The 21,622-nt window shown below is 36.9% G+C and overlaps 2 long non-coding RNA genes across 2 annotated transcripts in view; one reads left to right on the top strand and one right to left on the bottom strand.

Moving 5' to 3' along the window:
* LOC110260377 lies at positions 1,496–20,111 on the bottom strand. Its single transcript, XR_002343581.1, has 3 exons — positions 18,757–20,111; positions 11,441–11,512; positions 1,496–2,462 (listed from the first exon to the last, which is right to left on the bottom strand). It is a non-coding gene; the product is annotated as an uncharacterized LOC110260377 (long non-coding RNA).
* The window catches only part of LOC106510222, a 53,547-nt gene continuing 42,454 nt past the window's right edge, over positions 10,530–21,622 (top strand). The window contains exons 1-3 of the long non-coding RNA XR_002343579.1: positions 10,530–11,542; positions 11,915–12,138; positions 13,843–14,040. This is a non-coding gene — a long non-coding RNA (uncharacterized LOC106510222). The remainder of the gene's footprint in view (positions 11,543–11,914; positions 12,139–13,842; positions 14,041–21,622) is intronic.

Raw genomic sequence — 21,622 nt, 5'->3', positions numbered from 1 at the left:
ACACGACGGACCCTCCTCCTTAGTCATAGGGTCTAAGCAGTAAATGCCTACAAACGTGCCCCTAGTGATTGTTCTGATCTTTAGATCAGATCTCCATAAAGATATTTTATCAAAGAGGTGGTGAGGAGCTTGCTCCTTTGCTGGTTTCCCTGGTAACCCATGAGTCACTCCCATGTCAGTTCCCTCTATAACTGGCAACCTCCCTCTCTCCCTGGTAACAAAGACCCCTGCCGGGTCCTGCCCTCCATCTGTCATACACAGGATGGGGTGTTGCTCCAAGACCTTGCTTCAGACATGTAAGATCCCCCATCCATGAACCCATTAATGTCTCTGTCACAGACTCTGGGATTTTTCTTTGATCAAAAGCCTAGTGGGAAGCAAGTACAGGACTTGCAAGCCTCTGGGGTGTGGTCCAACAATACTCTAGTGATTGTTTTTTAATGGACACATCAGGATTTCCCTGAAACTTATAGGAGGGTCATTGCTGGGTGACATTGTATTTATATTTCCAATTTAACAAGTTACTGACAGACTGCTCTTTAGAATGCTTGCACCTGTTGACACTTCGACAATGTGCATCTTTTTACCCCCAAAAGCTTAGTGGGAAGCTTCTTGTCTTATTCGTCTTTCTAGCACATGATTTGCTCAGCACCTGTCGTGTAGTCCTAGCTCAATACATTTATAAACTTGAGCTGGAAAATCTAGTCCACAGAATGTGAAAAGTTGTTTTTAAATATTTGAATGTTGCTTGAACACTTTTCATAAAATAAAAATGAGCATTACTAAAGTTCCTTTTCTTTTTTTTTTTTTTTTTTGTGTGTGTGTGTGTGTTTTTAGGGCCTCACCCATGGCATATGGAGGTACCTGGGCTAGGGGTCAAATTGGAGCTGTAGCCTCTGGCCTGCACCACAGCCACAGCACTGCCAGATCCGAGTCACATCTGCGACCTACACCACAGCTCATGGCAACACTGGATCCTTAACCCACTGAGTGAGGCCAGGGATCGAATCTGCATCCTCATAGATACTAGTCAGATTCATTTCCTTTGAGCCACGACAGGAACTCCCTAAAGTTTCTTTTCTTTTGAAGCTTAATAATTTTGTTTTAGGTCACATTCTAATTTAGAAAAATTACTATCACTATTACTTTCTTTCCTCTCTCAAATTTCTTTGGGTGAATTATTGACTCAACAAAAATTTATTTTATATTATATCCTGTTAAAAATAGTTTAAAGTCAATGACTCAGCTCAGTTTTTAAATCACCCCGTGCCTCCTACTTTATGTTTCATTAAGATGGCTTGGTTCCTCAAAGAACTTTATTTTCCTCGCTGGAACCAGGTATATTGAGGATGAAATTGTGTTGTTATGTAAGAAGAAATACTTTAAAATCAACCTATTAATAATGTAACCTCTAGATTTGATGGCATCTTTTGAAATATTGTCCTTTGGAAAACTTGCAGTTTCTACTGGGAAAGCTCCTTTTTTTTTTTCTCTCTCTCTCTCTCTCTCTAGATTGATACATGTCCCAGAATTAGGGCAATAAACATAAACATTATTTTTTCAAAAGTCTGTTATTCTTGCAAACTGATGTTTAATAAGATGTTCTGTATTCAAATACCCTATTCCATGAAGTTTGAGTCTGTAATGCTTCCACATAATAATATGTGACTTTGAGATAGGTAGAGGTAATTTGTAGACACACTTCTATTTCCTCTAACATATATGCTTTTCCTTTGTTTCTAGATGAATTTTTTCTGCATAATTGCTATAGTCATCTTTGATTTTACAACCTTTGTCACAAAGTACATGCATTAAGATACCTTGTGTTTTTATGTATTTGACGCTCAGAGCCTTTTATAAACATGAAGTAACCTGTACCCCTTGTGACCTAGTGTAACAATAGTTGGTTCTCATTCAAACTAGTTGATTGTCTCTGCTGATAAAATAATATTTTTGTTGATCATAGGTTTATCCCCAACTCATAATAAATAGTTATTTAAATTAAACCAACTGATCAAAAATATTCCTTGAAATTATTCAAATTATTTGTTTCCAAAGAAGGGGATTCATCCTATCTCGTTGCCACTACTTTAGGAATGGCAGAATACAAAATGATATCACTGAAGAAGACTTGATGGACCAATCAAATTAGAGTTTAGATTCAGTTGTTGGACTAAAGGCAAAATAAAACTTATTTAAACATGGTGGAACTTTACCTCTCTCTGATGTAACAAACTAGATTGAAGAATCCCAGGGCTGATATGAAGGCTCGACAGTGTCAGGAACAAGACTTCCTCTATCTTATTGCTCTGCCATCCTTAGCTCTTGCTTTCATCCATGGTAATCACCACTATATCCACGTTCCAATTGGCAGAAGGAGAAAGGAGGAGGAAGGAGACAAAAGTATTCATCTTCCTTGGAAGGTCATGATTCAAGGTTGAAATAGCATTTCTAATAAAATCCTGTTGACCAAAACATAGTCATGTTTTGATCAACTCCAAGAAAGACTGAAAATACAATCTTTATTCTAGGTAGCTATCTACCTAGCTAAAATTCAGGAGCTCTATTAAAATAGAAAAAGAGAAGAATTGATATGGGGAAATAAGTAGCACCATGCTCAATACATTATAATTTAAATTTATATTCCCCATTCAGAATGGATGAACTTAAAATGTATGAAAATAAACATAACATTTTATTAACAATAAAGCCTGAATAAATAATGAGCTTTCCATTTCTCAGATTCCATTTTATCAGCCACAAAATTCCTAGGCTTCCAAAGTAATAGTAAACTCAGGTACAGTTTTCCTATCAGTGGAGGAATGATCCAAATGGATTCAAAATTTCTTAATTTTTATATTCCAGTGTTATTTTTACATTGTATAAAAGGGGAGTACCTACCTATAAAATATAATTGCTGAGCAATTCCTCATTTGTGGGTGAAACAGCTCCTCATTTGTGGGTGAAACAGCTCCTATTTTGTGCTCCATGAGCATGATGCAGAAAAAGAAGTCTAGGTGTTTCTAGATAAGTTTTGAGCAGAAGGAGCAAAGCTCAGAATGACAATTAGCAGGACTCAAGAGGGGAGCTGATTTCTAACTAATAGCATAATGTAGTCAAGGAAACTGATGATTAAAATTACTCCCCACTTTTTCCTATAGCAGGTGTTGTTAGTGCTCCTTGAGCTTCCTTTTAGTGGCCTAATGAGTTGGCACCCTAACTAATGCAGGCATTGGGTGCTGAAGCTCACCTCTGCACCTTCTCCAGAGGATTGATTTCCCTTGGTCAAAGGAGGTGCCTGGCCCATCCATGGCCAACAACTGGCAGAGTATTTCAAAGCCCAGCCTGCTGCCTCCAGGTGGACCAAACTCTGTAAAGTGATTTACTCTCCAGCACTTCCAGTAAGATCAGACTGAGTGTAGATTTCCTCTAAAACCATGTCCTTGTTTGGTTTCCTTTCCCTTATCTTCCTCCCTTTAGTAAATCCCTGAGAGCACTCCTCCAATAAATTGCTTGTGTAAGAATTCCCATCTCAGGCTCTGCTGTATGTATGTATGTATGTATGTATGTATGTATGTATGTATGTATGTATTTGACTGTGCCTGTGGCATGTGGAAGTTTCCTGGCCCGGGTCAGGGATCAAACCCACGCCACAGCAGTGACAATGACAGATCCCTAACATCTAGGCCACCAGGGAACTCCTCAGGCTCTGCTTCTGAAGAGATCAAACTGAGACGTTTTTCTTTAAGTAGGTGTCATTTTCTACTAATGCAAAGTATAATCAGACATCCGTAGATACCATGCTCAATCCACGTCATCATCAACTATCATTTTGATTAGGAATATCCAAATAGTCTCACTAATGGTTCACTTAATCAGAAAATAATATAAATGGACTTCATAGCACAGATTAATTTTTCCTATTTAATCTCATCAATAATAAATATTTTTACCCATGGAGGATGTGAAGTTAAAGGCTTAATGCTAGTCAGTAAATAACTTTATTGTGTAATGCATGTACACACATGTTCAGTAAAATTCTACCATAATGTTATGAGAAAAATACTAATTACATGAAATGAAGTCATGTTATTATGAGGCTAAGGAAGTGGCCCAGGTGAGCTTATTGCAAAAAACAGGAGCCAGTCTTCAATTATGCTACTCTACACACAAATTTGCATTATTACTATCATTTATTTTTAGGGCTGCACCTGCACATATGAAAATTCCCAGGCTAGGGAGTTGAATCAGAGCTGCAGCTGCTGGCCTACACCACAGCCACAGCGCCAGACCTGAGCTGCATTTGCAGCCCACACCACAGCCCACAGCATCACCAGATCCTTAACCCACTTATCGAGGCCAGGGATTGAACCCAAATCCTCGTGGATACTAATTGGGTTTGCAACCTGCTGAGCCACAGTGGAAACCCAATTTGCATTATGGCAAGTCTCTCATCCCATGGTGCCGTCTATATGGTTCTTGAACATTCTTAAGATCCACAAATATATTCGGTCCTGGAACATGTCAATTATGACTCTGCACTGCATGTAAACTCAGGGTCACTGTAACAGTCTTTAAGAAAAAAAAAATGTATTTTTCAAAAGGCCATGAGATATAAAAATGCCCACAGTTTAACTCTGCAGTCCAAAGTTTTAGCGTACTTCTAAGAAAATACATATGTATTTATAGAATATTATTTCACACTTTTTGTTGGGCATTCCTATTTTTAACCAAAGCAGTTTATCCTTAGAATGTGTCCTCGGAGGGAGGATACAGAAGACAGCATTTCAAAGTTACAGAGATTAATTTTTTCTTGTTTGTGGTTATCTTTTCAATGAAATATGAAATTAAATTTCTTTGGTTCTGCTTGTCTTCAGTATGAGGTTTCTTTTCATCTCTATCGTTGATTTATTTATTTATTTTGCAAAACACATAGCTCAAAATCAAAACTATAAAATATATACTCATAGAAATCACGTCACATCTGTACTCCTTCCACCTAATTCATATGATAATAAATTGCATTACTTTCTGGTTCGTTATTACTGTATTTGCCTTAAAACAATTAATCAGATACCTATATATTCTAAATTCTTATTGTTTCTTAGAGGAAAGGTAGTGTATTATATGTATTAATTTGCACCTCATTTTCTCTGCATAGAAGCACAGCCCAGGAATAGCTCTATGTTACCTTAAAGACATCTCTAGCATTATTTTTATTTATTTGCTTTTTAGTAACTACAATTATGTACCTTTGTGTGTGAATGTGCCAGAGCATATTGAACTTTCTACATGGTATTTTAGTTGTTTCAGATTTTTTGCTAATGCTATAATGAGTAAACTTGTGCATATGTTCATTTGTATTCTTACGGGTTACATCTTCAGGCTAAATTCCTAGAAGTGGAATTGCTGGGTCAGAGAGTAAATTATAACCATTATATTGTAATAACTCTTAATGGAGTATGATCAGTAAAAATACTGAATCACAAAGCTGTATGTCTGGAACTAATGTAATATTGTAAATCAACTACATTTCAATTAAAATATATATAATTATCAAATTTTTAAAGAGAAAAAAATATATAATTTTTATAAATAATACTAAATTCCATTTCATTGTAAGTGTGTCATTTTGCATTCCCACTAGTAATGTGTGGAATGTCCTTTTCCTCTGCCCATTTGAACAGAGACTATGGTCAATCTTTTGGCCAGTAATTTGACAGGTAAAAATGATACATCAGTATGTTTTATGTATTTTTTTTCTCTTTATGAGTGACATTGAACATTTTTGTCATATATTTAGAAGTCATTTGTATATCATTTCATATAAATTTTTCATGATTTTGTCCATCTTTTTTTTCCAATTATACCTCATTTTTAAGAATTCTTTATGTTATAGGTCGACTTTCCCTTTATGGTGGGTATATTAGCCCTACAATAAAGATAATTTCTTATGTAATCCTTTACTGACACCATAGAACTTTCTGACCTCCACTGACCAGTAGAACTTTCTGCAATGATGGACATATTCTTTATTTTTGTTTTTCAGTGTAATGACTGCCAGCCACATGTAGCTATTAAGCACCTGAAATATGGCCAGTGCAACTGAGGAAATGTGTTTTTAATTTAATTTTAATTAATTTTAATTTAAATGGACACGTATGATTAAGGGCTACTTTTTGGGCAGCACAGCTTTAGATAGATATCTCAGTTTTTTACCTTCTGAATATATAAGCTGTGATCTAAGTGTGAGGTAGAAGTTGGGTTTTAGTTTTTTTCAAACAGACACTCAATTGGATCAGGACCATTTATTAAAAAGACCCAGTTCTACAAGTTCATATTGTAATAAATCAAGTAACCAAAACTATGTATAATTTTGTTTCTGAATTGTTCTGATCATCTAATCTGTTTTTCAGTACTTGTACCACTAATACACTAGTGTAATTTAAATGGCTTTATATTAATTGTAATGTATAGTAATGTAAATCTCCCAACTTTATTATCTATAAAATGTTATTTTTGGCCCTTTAACTTTGTGCACAGTTTCTAGAATCATATTGTCACTTTACACAATGAAGGAATTTTAATTTATACATCAATGCACAGAGAATTGACATCTTAAAATATTGGATCTTACTGTTCATGAACATGGTATATCCCTCCATTTATCTAGGTTTTATTTAATATGACTAAATGGTATTCTGTAGTTTGTATTAGAGATCTTTCATACCATTTTCAGGTTTATTTGTAGGTATTTAAAATATTATCCAGGAGTTCTCGTCGTGGCGAAGCAGAAACGAATCTGACTAGGAACCATGAGGTTGTGGGTTCAATCCCTGGCCTCACTCAGTGGGTTAAGGATCTGGTGTTGCCATGAGCTGTGGTGTAGGTCACAGATGCAGTCTGGATCCTGCATTGCTGTGGCTGTGGTATAGGCCAGCAGCTGTAGCTCTGATTAGACCCCTAGCCTGGGAAGCTCCACATGCTGTGGGTGCGGCTCTATAAAAAAGCAAAAAATAAATAAATAAAATAAATTTTTAAAAAATATTATCCAGCTATGTAAATAATATGACTTAAAATATTTCTTTTTTCTAATTATTTTGTTGATGGTAGATGGAGATATATTGATTTTTGTATATTGACACTATATTTAGAAGCTTTGCCAAACCCACTTATTAATTTAACTAGTATATTCATAGATCTGTTTGTTTTTGCCTTTTACAGTAAACACAGATGTTATATAAGAATAATAAAAGTTTTTTTTTTTCTTTCCAATCCTTACCTCTATTTCTTGATTTGTTTCATTGGCTAAGACCTTCTGTATTTTTGATTAGAAGTAGTAATAGCCATTTTAGGGAAAATCTTCCTAAATGTATCATTAAGTGCAATATTTGCTCTAATAATTTGTAGCTAGCCTTTATCAAAATTTAAAAAAGCATCTTTCTATCCCTAGTTCATAAAAGCTTTTATTATGGATAAAATTTGAATTTTGTCAGTATATTTTTACCACCTATTGAAATAATCTCGAGACTTTGCTCCTTTCTTTTGTTAATGTGGTGAAGCATATTGACTAATACATAAATTTGTCATTTTATAAAATTTCAAACTTACCAGGAAGTAACAAGAACAATTCAAAGAACTCTTTAGCCAGATTCACCAATTGTTTACATTTTTCTGCAATCATTTCATATTCTGCTTTTCTCATTCTAACTCTAAAATGTATGCATATTTCGATCCATTTGAGTAAGTTGGAGACATCATAACACTTTATCACTAAAATTTTCAGAGTGTATCTCTCAAGAATAAAGATGTTTTTATAATCAAGTAAACTTTCCAGTGCACAATTCTCCAAATAATGACATTTTAAATTTATTTATTTATCTATTGTATAAAATCCTAAATGCATTGCATTTATCTCTAGTATCCTTTGTATTTTTTATTTACAAATTTAACTAGGTTCTTCTTTGATTTTCTTGACATTGAAGTGTTTTAAGAATTCCTACTAGTTATTTTGTAAATAATCCCACAATTGAGGTTGTCTAATATTTTCCCATGATTAGATCCATGCTGTGTATTTTGCTGAGAATACCTCAGAAGTAATATTGTGTCCTCAGTGCACCAGGAACTAGGCTAGCCCACAAATGATGATATTAACTTTGATCACTTGGTTAAAGCTGTGTCTGTCAGATTTTTCCACTGTAAAATTAGAAATCCATCATCAATTCTTTTCAATTAAGCAAAATATGTAGTCCTGTAAAAAATCCAAAATGGTAGTAATGTATTGTTATCTTTTATATTATATTGCCAATTTTGACATACCAATATCAGTTTAAGATATTTAATGCATTTAATCCATGTTTATAACAAATCTTGGATGGTAAATTCTGTTTTGTCAAGTTGGCACCAATTATGGTGGCCTCAAAGATCAGTTGGAAATTATTCTTTCTTATTTTGGAAAATAGTTTTTTATATAGGTTTCTGATTTCTTTTTCTATAAATTTCCAATGTTGGGGCAAAAAAGTGTTCACAGTATTTATTGATTATCTTTTAACGTTTTGCAACCTCTGTTATAAGGTCCTTGCTTTCATTTCTAATATTGGTAATTTGTTACTTTTTACTTACTTTGGTGGGTTAGTCTTACTAAGTATTTACCAATTTTTGTCCTTTAAAAAAAACATTTTGCTGAGTTTTCTCTATTGTGTTTTCTATTTCATTAAAATCTATTCTTTACTATTCCCCTCACTCTGCTTTATTTAGATCTAAGTTAACTCCAATACCCTTTCCTATTTTGTGTTACTCTTGTCATTATAATTGATTTTTATAGTCACTATTTATTTGAATGGGTTCACATCTTCACCATGTACATTGTTAGTCTTCCCTTCTGCACTTCCATTCTTCCCTATGAGATGATATTCCTTCTGCTGGAGCAAATATTTTAGTATTACTTCTAAGAGATTCCATTTTTCAGTATTGTTTTCTGTTTGTAAGGAACTCTCTTTTGCTCTCATTTTGATGGATATTTCTTCTAGGAGGAGAATTCTAATACAGCAATCTTTTTTTAAGCATTTATGGTTTTCATGACTATCTCCTTTGGCTTCCACTTTCTTTGCTTAAGAAATAAGAACTGTAAAGTTGTTATTGAAAGTAATCTGTTTTTTTCCCCTCTATTTCTAAGATTTTTCCCTTTGTCACTGCTTTTTATTAGTTTTACTATACTGTGTCTGAGTGTAGTTTTCTTTGTCTTCATCCTGTTTAGTCTTCTAGTGTTTCTTGAATCTGTGGCTTAATATCTTTCATCAGTTTTAGATAATTTGGAACTTTTATTCAGGTCTTTCTTCTAGTCCTGAGAGTCTGGCATCACATATATGAAGTTCTCTATCTATGAGATACTGCTTATTCTCTTTCCTATGTTCCCAATCATTTTGAATACTTTTTACTGACTTATCTATCAGAATCATTCATCTTCTTTCTTGTGCTGCTTTGGTATCCAGTTAGTGAGAAAGCTGATCACCTTAATGCAATCAGAGATTGAGCTACATGTAACTGGTTTTGGTCTTGGTCTTCTAATTTTTTGTTATTCCTACTATATACTCCTTTAGCAGGTTTAACCAAATGCCTAGAAGATTTGATGTAGTCAAATCTTGCTAGACTTTGAACTCCATTTTTAACCTTCAAACAGCACTGTAATTCTCTGCTTCTTTGCATATGTCTGCTTTTAGCTTCTGAGCCTTTCCACCCACACTGCATATGCATTAAGGAATGACTCAAAGGGAAAAGCTGCCAAGAATAACACACTTAACTAATTTTCCTCCTCTCTGGAATCCAGGGTCTCCAAGTTTTGGTTGCCTTTATTGCTTTCTGGTGTGTTCCAACAATTTTAAAATTGTATCCATCTTTTATTTTTGCTCTCAGTGGGAGGGTAGTCTGCTACAAACCAGTTCTTCCTAGCTGGAGTATGAAATTATATATATATATATATATATATATTTAAATCTATGTCAATGATAACTCCATGAAACATTTTTATCTTCTAATCAGAAATAATCTCTTCCTCCACTAAATTCCTATGAATATAATGATTAATGGGACAGAATCTGGAGCCACTTGAATCAGCTTCTACCTTGAGTTTGGATAAGTTATCTAATTTCCTTTCATTTCAGTTTTCTCATTTATAAAATGGAGATAAAATCTATACTTTTGTTATGGTCTTGTTACAAAAATCAAATAAAATGATATATGTAAAACATATAGTAAGAGTTACATAAATCTTAGATATTGTTAGCAATGTTATTAGCAATATGATATTACCTTTCATTAAATACTTTGTTATTTGAGCACATATGTACTTGACTAGATTATACATTCCATGATAGGAAAATGTCTTCTTCTTTTTTTAGTTAATTAATTTTTTTATGGCCACACTCATGGCATATGGAAGCTCCCCAGCCAGGGATCACCTCTGAGCTGCAGCTGCAACCTATGCCATAGCTAAGGCAACATCAGATCCTTAACCCACTGTGTTGGGCTGGGGATTGAAACTGAGCCTTCAAAGTGACCTGAGCTGCTGCAATCAGATTCTTAACCCACTGCATCACAGTGGGAACTCCTGGAAAATGTCTTCTTCATCTTTGTTTATTTCCTAACTTTGAGATATGCCCACAAGGAATTTCTATCCATTGCGTTAGTGAATGAATATAAAATTAATTATATGCACCCAGATTGGTTAATTTAATGAAACCAAATGGTAATCTGTCTAGAAAGACCCACAGTGAGAGGAAGAAATTTAGCTATTGCAAATAAGAATAGGATCTGTAGATTTCCCATATCCATTTTAATATTATTTAGTTCCTTAAAAGCAGAAATTGGGTTTTTGTCATGCCTTTTTTTAGCACTTAGCCCACTTCTCACTTAACAACAGATATTCAATTAGCATTTGTTGAGTGACTGAAGAAATGATCGGTACTTATTTATTTAAATTTTGATTTTCTCCTCCAAAATTAAAAAAAAATCCAATTTTCTTTGAAGAGTCAGTTTTATTTCTCCTTCGATTACCTGTTCTTTCTATTGACTTTTTAAAAATTTTCTTGTAAATAATCTGCCTCAAGCAGGTGTTATTTCTTTTATGCTGAACTCTTATAATTCAAGTATGGCCCAGATGTCCGTAGACCAACACACCAAATAAATTAAACACCTCTCACCTACTACGGATGGCAATGACAGATTTTCTATATTTATCTTTTAAGCCAAGATTGTCCTTTTAAACTTTTGATCCTAATCTTTATTTTTTGTGACATTAGCCAAAGTCTTGTGGATCTTATTTTCTCTGTGTTACCTTCTCAGTGGTCCTTTGATGAAGAGAAGGAAATGTTCAAAGACTTGATCTGGACAACAGAGAACTACACAGCTGTGCTGCTCCTTTTTTCCTCAGCCTTGACCTTACCTTGAAGAAAGCACTCCTTTAGGCTCAAACTCCTGAAATCGACTGAAGTGTCTCTTAGGATATGCTTTGGTCCTAGAAAAAAACATTTAAATTCCATTTCAGGTATAGTCTCCCTTTACTTTATAGATTAAAGTGGGACATACCATTGGGAAAGGAAAGGGGATCATGAGTGTTTAAAGCTTATCACATACGAGAAATCTGTGAACAGAGCCTGCCCATGAGACGGAGGTTTGTGTTACATCAACTCCTGAAATCAGCAAAAAGGAGTACCTACCATACAATTGCACCACAGAAGAAAACCCCAGTACACGCCTCGTTATCACCCTGAGAAACGCCAACACCAGTGGTCTTTCTTTAACCTCTTGATCACCTTTTGACATGTTTCCTTTAAGACAAGGAAGCTTTGGTGGCTCACACAATAGAAAAATTATTTTTTAGTCAATTATAATTGATTGTTGTTTTCTTTTTTCACAGGTTTTTGAAACAAAGGAAATACATGAGAAAGATATTCCTTAGATGAGGAAGAGAGAAAGGAAATATCTGGCATAAAACGACTGACTGCCAACAGAGGTTACTATTTTACCAGGCAGGAGAAGCAACAGTCTTTGAATAAATGCCTCTAATAACAATGCTAATTATTCATTTATCTATTCGACAAACATTAATTAAATATGCCATGTGCCAGATGCTGGGAAATGGTAAGTGAATTTACACTTGCCATGATGCCAATTTGATCCAAGCTTGCTATAGACATAATAGCAAGCTCGAATCAGCATATTGAACAAGGCTTTTGAGTGAGATTGTACAAGCCCTGCACTATAGTTTTATAGCTTTAAAGAGAAATAAAACTCCACTTCCAAGTATTTCTCACCTCAACTGCTTTCACCATACTACACACCAAATTATAGTGTCCACTGGTAAATAGGTGATGTGCAGCCCTTGTCCTCATTGTCAGTGAAAACACAGCATCCATTCAGCACACACTCTGATTCTGACTGTACACAAGGATAACCCATGTGATTACATATGCCACTTCAGCAAATTCTGTATCATTGAGGTTATCGGGTCTAAGACAGGGATCAGCACATCTATCTATAAAAGACCAGGCAGTAAGCATCTTGGGCATTATGGACCACACAGCTCTCTTCGCAGATGCTGCTGGTCCTTCTTCTCCTTCTCCCCTGATCCTGCATCTTCCTTCTCCTCCTCAACCTTTTAAAAATATAAAAATCATTTTTAGCTCATGGGCTGTACAGAAACAGGTGTTGGGCTGGATTTGGCCAGCAGACCATAGATTGCCAGACCTTGGTCTAAACGAATGTCTTTATCAAAATATCCAGGTTGAGTGGAACACTCATTTCCTCTTTAGGGTTCTCCTGTCACCATAACTTTCCTGTTTCTCTTCCCGTCCTTTAGTTTCTGCTTCAGTCTCCAGAGGGTAGCTGATTAAACTAAGGAACACATGTGAATGTGTTTTTGAAGTGAAATGTACTCTCCATGGTGGTAACCTCATCCAAACTGAAGGCCTCTCGGATATTGCTATGCAGAACAGTCCTCCTTTCATTGGTTTAAAATCTCTTTAGCAAAATCCAGGGTTTTGATTTCTGTCTCAGAAGTAGAAATCCTATTCAGGCGATCTTTCGTATAAAAAGAACAGTGTGGTTTAAAATGTAATTCTTGGCATTCTCATTGTGGCTCAGTGGAACGAGCCTGACTAGTATCCGTGAGGATGAGGGTTCTATCCCTGGCCCCACTCAGTGGGTTAAGGATCTGGCGTGGCCCAAGCTGTTGTGTAGGTCACAGACGCAGCTCGGATCTGGTGTTGCCGTGGCTGTGGAACCTGCTGGCAGCTGCAGCTCCGATTCGACCCCTAGCTGGGGAACTTTCATATGCTATGGGTGTAGCCCTAAAAAATAGAAAAAAATAAATATACATAATTCTTAAGGAACAAAAGCGCTGCTATTTTAAATGATTAATACCTAACCTCTACATTCTGTCATCTAAAATTCCAAATAGTCTTGAATCCAAGCTTAGAAAATATAGTTACACACACACACATCTAGAAAGCACACACTTACACAGACAAAGACCAACATGTGTTGTGCAATGAAGAAATTATATTGAATTTATATTATGGTTCTTGGAATCAATATCACTTGGTATTATATTTAATATGTATGTATATAGGTACGCTGCATTGGAATTAGGAATACTAATTGCATTAGTGAGGATACATAGTTATATAACAGATACCGCAAATAATAATGGTTTAAACAAGGAAGGCATTTATTCCTCTCTCACTTAAAAGTCCTGATATAATTAGTTCATGGCTCGCTTGTATGGTAGCTCCACGGTCATCTGAGACCCAGACAATATCTGTCCTTCTGCTTCTCTCCGCCCAGAATGAGTCCCTCACCCTCATGGGCCAAGATGTGGCTTCAGCTCACAAAGGGGAGAAGAAAGGCCATGTCCTTTTCATCCAAAAGAAATTTCAACAGCAGCATCTCTTTACCAGAACAAGACTGCAACGAGCTGCAGGATGGATTGAGAAATAAAGTCTTCTGAGAGGCCTGAAAATCATGTGTTCAAGAGGAGAACAGGTATTGAGAAAACAACTATCTTTCCTCATAGCAATCAGAATGTTTTAATGGTATTTAGAGATATTTGAAACAAATGGAATTCACTGTGAAGGGGAAAACCATAGAGATACCTCTGATACAATAAGTAGAACAAATAAACATTCCATTTAAAGGTACTTGGGGGAATTCCCGTTGCGGTGCAGTGGAAACGAATCCAACTCTTAACCATGAGGTTGCGGGTTCGATCCCTGGCCTGACTCAGTGGGGTTAAGGATCTGGCGTTGCTGTGAGCTGTAGTGTAGGTCACAGACATGGCTCTGATCCTGCATTGCTGTGGCTGTGGTACAGGCTGGCAGCTGTAGCTCCAAGTCAGGCCCTATTCTGGGAACCTCCATATGCCGCGGGTGTGGCCCTAAAAAGCAAAAACGAAAACAAAAACGTACTTGGAGATATTCAGTGAAGGCTTAAGAACCTTAATTAGAAGACACCACAGACGAAATCAATATAAAACATCAACATTAATTGAGATATTTTTAACTTGCTTTAAGAACCAGATAGGACCCCAATTATATGTAGAATCTAAAAAATGATGATACAAATGAACTTATTTATGAAACGGAATAGACCCACAGACATAGAAAACAAACTTATGGTTACCCAAGAGGAAAGGGCGGGAGAGAGATAAATCAGGAGTCTGGGATTAACTGATACACATGACTATACATAAAATAAATAAGCAACAAGGACTCACTCTGTAGTATGGGGGAGTACACGCAATGTTTTGTAATAACGTATAGGGAAAAAGAACAAGAAGGGATAGTTATACTTTGGAGGGTCCCTCATCCAGCTGTTTTTTTTCTAGTGAGCTGCATTCCCAGTGTTCTTGGATAGACTAACCTCTCCTTCACAGTATATCGTCTTTGTGGAACTGCCATAGGCACTCTGCCCAAAGATGGATGTGAGAACTAAGTTAAGCCAATGAGGTTCTCTTTGGGGACATTGGAACCAAAGGAGAATGACACCAGGTTGAGAGGAAAGGTTGCAGGGGTTCATCCTGGTGGCCTTCTGATAAACTGTCAACCCCAGAGCATCCCTAATTCCTATTCCTTTTGGACCATACATCTTATACACGCTTCTTTATTTCACTGAAACAGCCCAAATTATTACAACAAATTCTCTTTCTCTTTGTGGTAGGAAGCATTATATCTTGTTACTTTCAAGCAAGCATTATATCTTGCAAAAATCTAGCTATATCTGAACAATAAATTATGTACTAGAGGCGAGTATAAGAGATATATGTACACACACACTCAGACCCACTAATAGGATTCATGGAAAAGAGAAGAGAATTTACTGCATTGCTTTCTCTTTGGTATGTCCTCAGTCTGTTTGTTTTTCTGCATATATACATGCTGAAGGGTGAAATATCCTACTCTCATCATATGAGAAACAATTGGAGGAAGTGTTGATAGCTAGGAGAGAAAACATATGATTTGGTAGATGGGGAAAGGTAAAATGAAGCATTTTTAGGCCAGATGGAGTATCTACCCAGCAGCCTAATGATCTTAAGAAAGAGATTTTTCTGAGTCACACACAAGCCTAATATTTTTAAAGCTCTTGTTCCTAAGGATAAAATCATGCAATACAAATGAAAACACAATGCATGTATTAAATGCCCCTGGTTATATGAATACTGAGGGCTTTTTTATATATGTGTGTGTCTTTATTATTGCTCTTCTATTGTCATTTCAAAAAATGAATTTCTAACAGAGCCCTACTAAAAGGTACTTTAGGCTTAATGGCTACAGCATTTCTGAAAATGTTCACAGGGTCAAATTGATTCAATTATTTTCATTTGGATAAAAGGAACAAACATTTTTGAGAGTCTACTATGTTGGTTCTTAACCCCGTTTGAATATTAGATTCACCAGGGAGTGCTTTAAAATGCAGATTTCCAGAACATTTAAAATACTCCTCTCCATCTTTGTGGGTTTGATACATCCAGTAAGTGCTAAGGATTGTGCCACATACTTTATGTATAAGATCACATAGGGTAATGGAGCAATTAAAAGGCCAGGCTCTGGACCCAGATTTCATTCAAATCCTGCTTGATCACAAATTGGCTAGATAACTTTGGGCCATTTACTTAACCTCATTTTGTTTCCTGTTCCTCTGCTATAAAATGGGACAGTATTAGTGCTTACTGCATTCGATTGTAACTTCTATGTGGTTAGCATTCATTATTGCGGATTACACATAACTGATTTTAAATCCTTGTAAAAAAAAAAAAAAACACCTATGGAAATTACTATTGTTTTTATTTTACATCAGGGAAACCAAGGCTTAGAGATGAAAAATAACTTCCCCAAGGTTATCTAGTCGTCACGAGGCTAACGTATGGTACCTTCGCAATGATGAGAATATATGATACAGAATTGCTGGGGGTCAGTTTTGGTCTTGGCGACTTTGAAATGAGCAGCTAGATAGAGAAGCCCAATAAGTCAGTTGTGGCTCTGGCTCTTAGCAGACTGGTTATAGCCTGGGAATATTCATTTGGGGTCTTTGACATATAAGTTGTGAGTGAGTATATTAGGGGTGAGGTCTTGCAGGAATCACATAGAGAGGATAGCAGAAGGCTGCAGCACAGCCCTTGAGAAGGTTGACGTTTTATAGGACAAGTAGTCCAAGTGGAGATTCAAAGAAGGCTAAGGAGCCAGGGGCAATCGTAAACGCTGAGAAAGCGTTAATGTAGAAATTTAGACAGAAGGGGGTTTCAGAAGGGAAGCGTTGGTTAAAAGTGTTAAATAAACCTGAGGATTCAAGGAAAGACGTGTCATGTGGTTGGGAAATAAAGATTATCTGGGACCTCAGGCATAACTGTTTCATTAGACTAAACAAGTGGGCATAGCAAGCTCGCACTCCCCTTTAAGAGTTTGATGATCAAGGGAAAGAAAGAGGATTATAGATGGGGAAAGAGACAGGTAAGGGTTGTTTTTTTTTTTTAATAATGGAAAAGGAAAGTAATGGATTTGTGGCTAAATGATCATTTTCTCTGACCACTTCTTTTGAAATGAGGCTCTTCTGAATGAGTATACTCTGTGTGTGTGTGTGTGTGTGGTGTGTGTGTGTGTGGTGTGTGTGTATGCACATGAAAGTCAGAAGGGTAAATATGGTGAGGACCTTGCTCAGTGAGCATATAAAACTTAACCTCCTTGGGTCATAAAATGAGGCTACAAGTCAACGCTGAGTAGGAAGATACTTAAGACGTGACAAATGTTACCATGTAAAAAGAAGGAAGCTTATGTTTTCATCTTAAAGTTAGTTGACTATAAGAGAAAATGACGTTTTTGTATTTATTTAGTTCCAATAGACTAGGATCCAATAAATTTTGCCGAGACGTTTCTATCATCTTCTACCAGTTTCAAGTTCATTTTCTTCATTATGGTATTATTGGAGATTATTTTTAAATTTATATTGATGTCAACATTCAAATTTCTAAATAGAGAATTAATGACCCCTTTTCTAAAGTAAATGTGTAGAGATGAAAGCAAAAGGAATTTGTGTTTGAACAAAAACTGTGAATTTTTACAGCACATGCGTCATACCTCAAAGAGACATGAAGAGTCAAGCTTCCCCACTCTTAGAGTAGCAAAGTATCATGCTCAAACAATTTATTTTACATTTATTCCCTTTTATTTTAAAAGTATATCTCTCTGAGCTACGGCTTTGTGGAAATACAGCTCAATGTAGGGTTACATTCTATTTCATGATGTGTGAGAATTATTCTATTTCCCTTCAGTTCTGTGAACAGCAGACTTAATTCAAAGGTGGTGGGGCTAGATTTGCTGTCGATTTTGATCTGTTTCTTCAAGGAAGGTTTTAACAGTGAGCCAAGTACATTGCTTGGCTCTTTGTGTCACAAACCTCTGTTATCACAGCCTTGAGAAAACCCAATAATTAAGCATTTTTAAAAATAAATTTAAAAAGCAACCATAGTCTATTTTGTGGAACAACGGTCCATCACCGGCAGTGAAAAAAAGGTGTTACCCAAAGATGGAGTGATGACAATGACACGCGTGTCCATCCTATCACTAAATGCCAGGAGACAGTGGGGTGGGAAGCCTCTGGAACAGTTTCACAGAGCAGAGGCTGTTCCCCTCCCCAAACGAGATTACACTGAAGACGCTGCACATTAGAAAAGAAAGCCCTCTACCACAATGGACGTAACTGCATTTTATAGAATATTTATCAAATATTGCTCAGTGGTCTACTCAAAGACAAGGACTGTGATTTAGACCTTGGTAGAGAAATGGAAAACTGAACTTCTGGCATCTTTCTTTTGAGTTGTGGTTTAGTTTGCATATCCTCTGAGGGCAGGACCTGACACATTCTCATACTCCCTGAAGTGCTCAGAAAGTCCCTTGCTAATATTCCATGCGAAATACTTGTTTGCTCTTTGGGAAAACGCGAGTATTATAAGCATACAGGATTGAGTGTCTGTCCTGACCTTAGCAGACATAAGCATATCTGCAAGTTCCTTAAGGGTTCTGAAGTTGATTTCCTTCATTTCTGAATAACAAATGCAGGTTGGTGGTTTGTGGTCAGAGGTAAAAGCACCAATTGTGAAATAGTGCCTTAGCATCTCTTAATGTTAAGATCGATGGTGCTGAATAAGCATTAGTTCTAGCCCCCCCCCCCCCTTTTAGGATTCTTCTTTATACTCAGTTCTTGACTCACTGTGAAAATCGAGTGACTCGCATCCATGTCCTTGATTCTGGCCCAGGACAGTCCTCCATCACCGATGCTTCATCTCTGATTCCTGACCCTGACCCTGAGGTCGTTGCCTCGCGTACTTCCTGTACGACAAGATCTGTCCCCTGCCTCCACCCCCACGTCCTTTATTTCCAGGACAGTTGGCGCGCCGACCTCTTCCACCAGGCGGTCGCTCCTTACTTGCTCCAAGCATCCCTCCAATCTTGATCCATTGCTCCAGGTACTGACACTAACGTCAGGCCCTGTTTTAATGTCTCACTTCTCGCATTGCTCCTTCCTCATCTTCTCTGGGAATGTCTTTCTTCTTTACCATCAGCTCCATTCCGCATCCCTAATTTTCCTTCAAGTGAAGTTCACATATCCCCTCTTTCAGAAGTGACAGAAACAAAGAACAGCCTGGAAACAAAGAAAAGCTTAATCCTAAATTGCCATCTGGAAGGTGCTTCGTTTTGGGTGCGGCATTTTACTGATGTGCTACCCTGCGCTGGGGAGCGAACCGTAGCCCAGGGAGAACCTGTGTGGACTTTGAAACCTGGAAGATTAGGGATTAAGTCCAGGATCAGCAGACCTGCGTAACACCAGGCTACTTACTTCATTCACTTCTTTGTGCCTTAATTTCCTTGTAACTAAAACGGAGAGAACCCTTACCTTACAGGGTCTCCGAGGATTAAATGACATCATATAGATAAAGCATCTAGCAGAGTTCCAGAGATAAAATATGTTCTTATTCAGTGGTTATTGTTTGTGTGTATGTGTGTGTGTGTGTGTGTGTGTGTGTGTGTGTGTGTGTGATTACTTCTCATATTACCTGGCATTTATCCATGATGTTTAATCAATGTTGAATTTGTCCTAACTTCTCCAAGAAAGAGACTTTATATGTCTTTTTTGTAAATCCAACTCTTGTCTTTCCTGATTAAATACCTAATATGTTGCTGCTGGCATATGTTAGGGCTGAATAGTTTCACAGCGAATAGATGAATGATCCTTCTTTTATCTATGAATGAAATTACTATTTTTATTGTTATATCTAAGTACTACCAATCAGAGCTCATAAAATGTACAGCTACTAAACCCGAGCAGCTGAATCTTGAGACAATATGAAGATGGCCTTTGGAAATAAGATTTACTTACATCTGAATATTATTTAATGTTATATTGCCTGTATTTATTTTACTAATATTTTGTTGACATTAGGCACTTCATAAAATTTATTAACAAGATTTTTTATTTACGTTCATCTTTTGTTTTTTGGCTGTGCCTGGGGCATGAGGAGGTTCCTGGGCCAGGGATCAAATTCGTGCCACAGCAGTGACAATGCCAGATCCTTAACCTACTGAGGCACTCAGTAGTAAGATCTATGTGTGTGTGTGTGTGTGTGTGTGTGTGTGTGTATTTATATGTATGTATATATATATAGAGAGAGGGAGTAATATATATACCTACACATATACGTATGTATTAAAAACAGTAATGTTTATTTATTTATTTTACGGCCCACCTTTGGTATATGGAGCTTCCCAGGCTAGAGGTCCAGTCGGAGCTGCAGCTGCTGACTTACGCAAGAGCCACAGCAACGCAGGACCCAAGCCGCGTCTGCAGCCTGCACCACAGCTCACAGCAACACTGGATCCTTAACCCACTGAGCAAGGCCAGGGATGGAGCCTGCAGCCTCATGGTTCCTAATCGTTTTCGCTTCTGCTGAGCCACGATGGGAACTCCACAACAGTGGTATTTAAAATAACTTATTTCAATTTGTTTATTTGTTCTTTGGAATCCAGCTTCCTCCAAACACCTACTAAAAATGCAAAATGACATGGACCCGTGTACACTTATCACTGGGAGGTAAATTTAAAAAAGGAAAGGAGCAATGCTTTCCCTACTGCCCTCCACCAATCCCATCTGTTGTACAGAGACACCCAGAGAAATGGGCTTTAGCACCCAGGTCCTGATGTTTTCGCACGAACAGTCATACATTTCCTAAGTTTAACCAACTAATATATGTAAAGCATCCCACGTTCTGTCTGGCACACACTGTAATGTTTACTTTTTAGTTTCACTCTTATTCCACATTTCTCTGTGGGCTCCCCATGATGCATCAATTAGCTCTGTAAAACCTTTCAAAATTCTGGAAACCCTCATTCATTTCTTCAGAAATGCTCATTAGTAGTTCAGGATCGTATTCATTAGTACGCCAAGAAGTTGCCACACCAAGTACTTCAATGAGAAGATTCAGTGGTCAGAAAAACACATTACAATTCTCAGAAGAGCTTAAGAAACCAAGGAGGGTACACAAATTGCACCAAGTACTTTAGCTACCACGTGAGGTAGGGTGGAGACTATGCACATGGATTGGTTATGATTTGGAAGCATGCCGTGGTCTACGCCTTTTGTGCCAATGTCAGTGATTTTACACTTGAGAACACATTTTCTAAAGAGATGATGTATCTGTGGAGATTTAGGTCATAGATCACGTGGGTCTAATTATTTTGGTTACCTTTTTCAACAAACATTGAATGAGTGTCTATTATGTGTAAGGCACCAGGTAGTCAAATGTGAAAAAAAAAAATATGAAATGGTAAACCATTGTGTAAATTAACCTATAGACCTAATAGAACTTAACTTATAGAACTACTTTACATATAAACACATAGTGTAAAAGACCAATCAAGAAAACAATAGGAGTTTCCATCATGGCTCAGCAGTAAGGAACCCAACTAGTATCCATGAGGACGTGGGTTCAATGTCTGGCCTGGCTCCGTGGGTTAAGGATCTGGTGTTGCTGTGAGCTGTGGTGTAGGTCACAGATGTGCTATGCTCCGGGCCCCATGTT

This window comes from Sus scrofa, chromosome 4 (genome assembly GCF_000003025.6).
Source record: "Sus scrofa isolate TJ Tabasco breed Duroc chromosome 4, Sscrofa11.1, whole genome shotgun sequence".
NCBI lineage: Eukaryota > Metazoa > Chordata > Mammalia > Artiodactyla > Suidae > Sus > Sus scrofa.
Note: the sequence above shows the minus strand (reverse complement) of the source record. Positions and strands in the feature narration are given on the sequence as shown.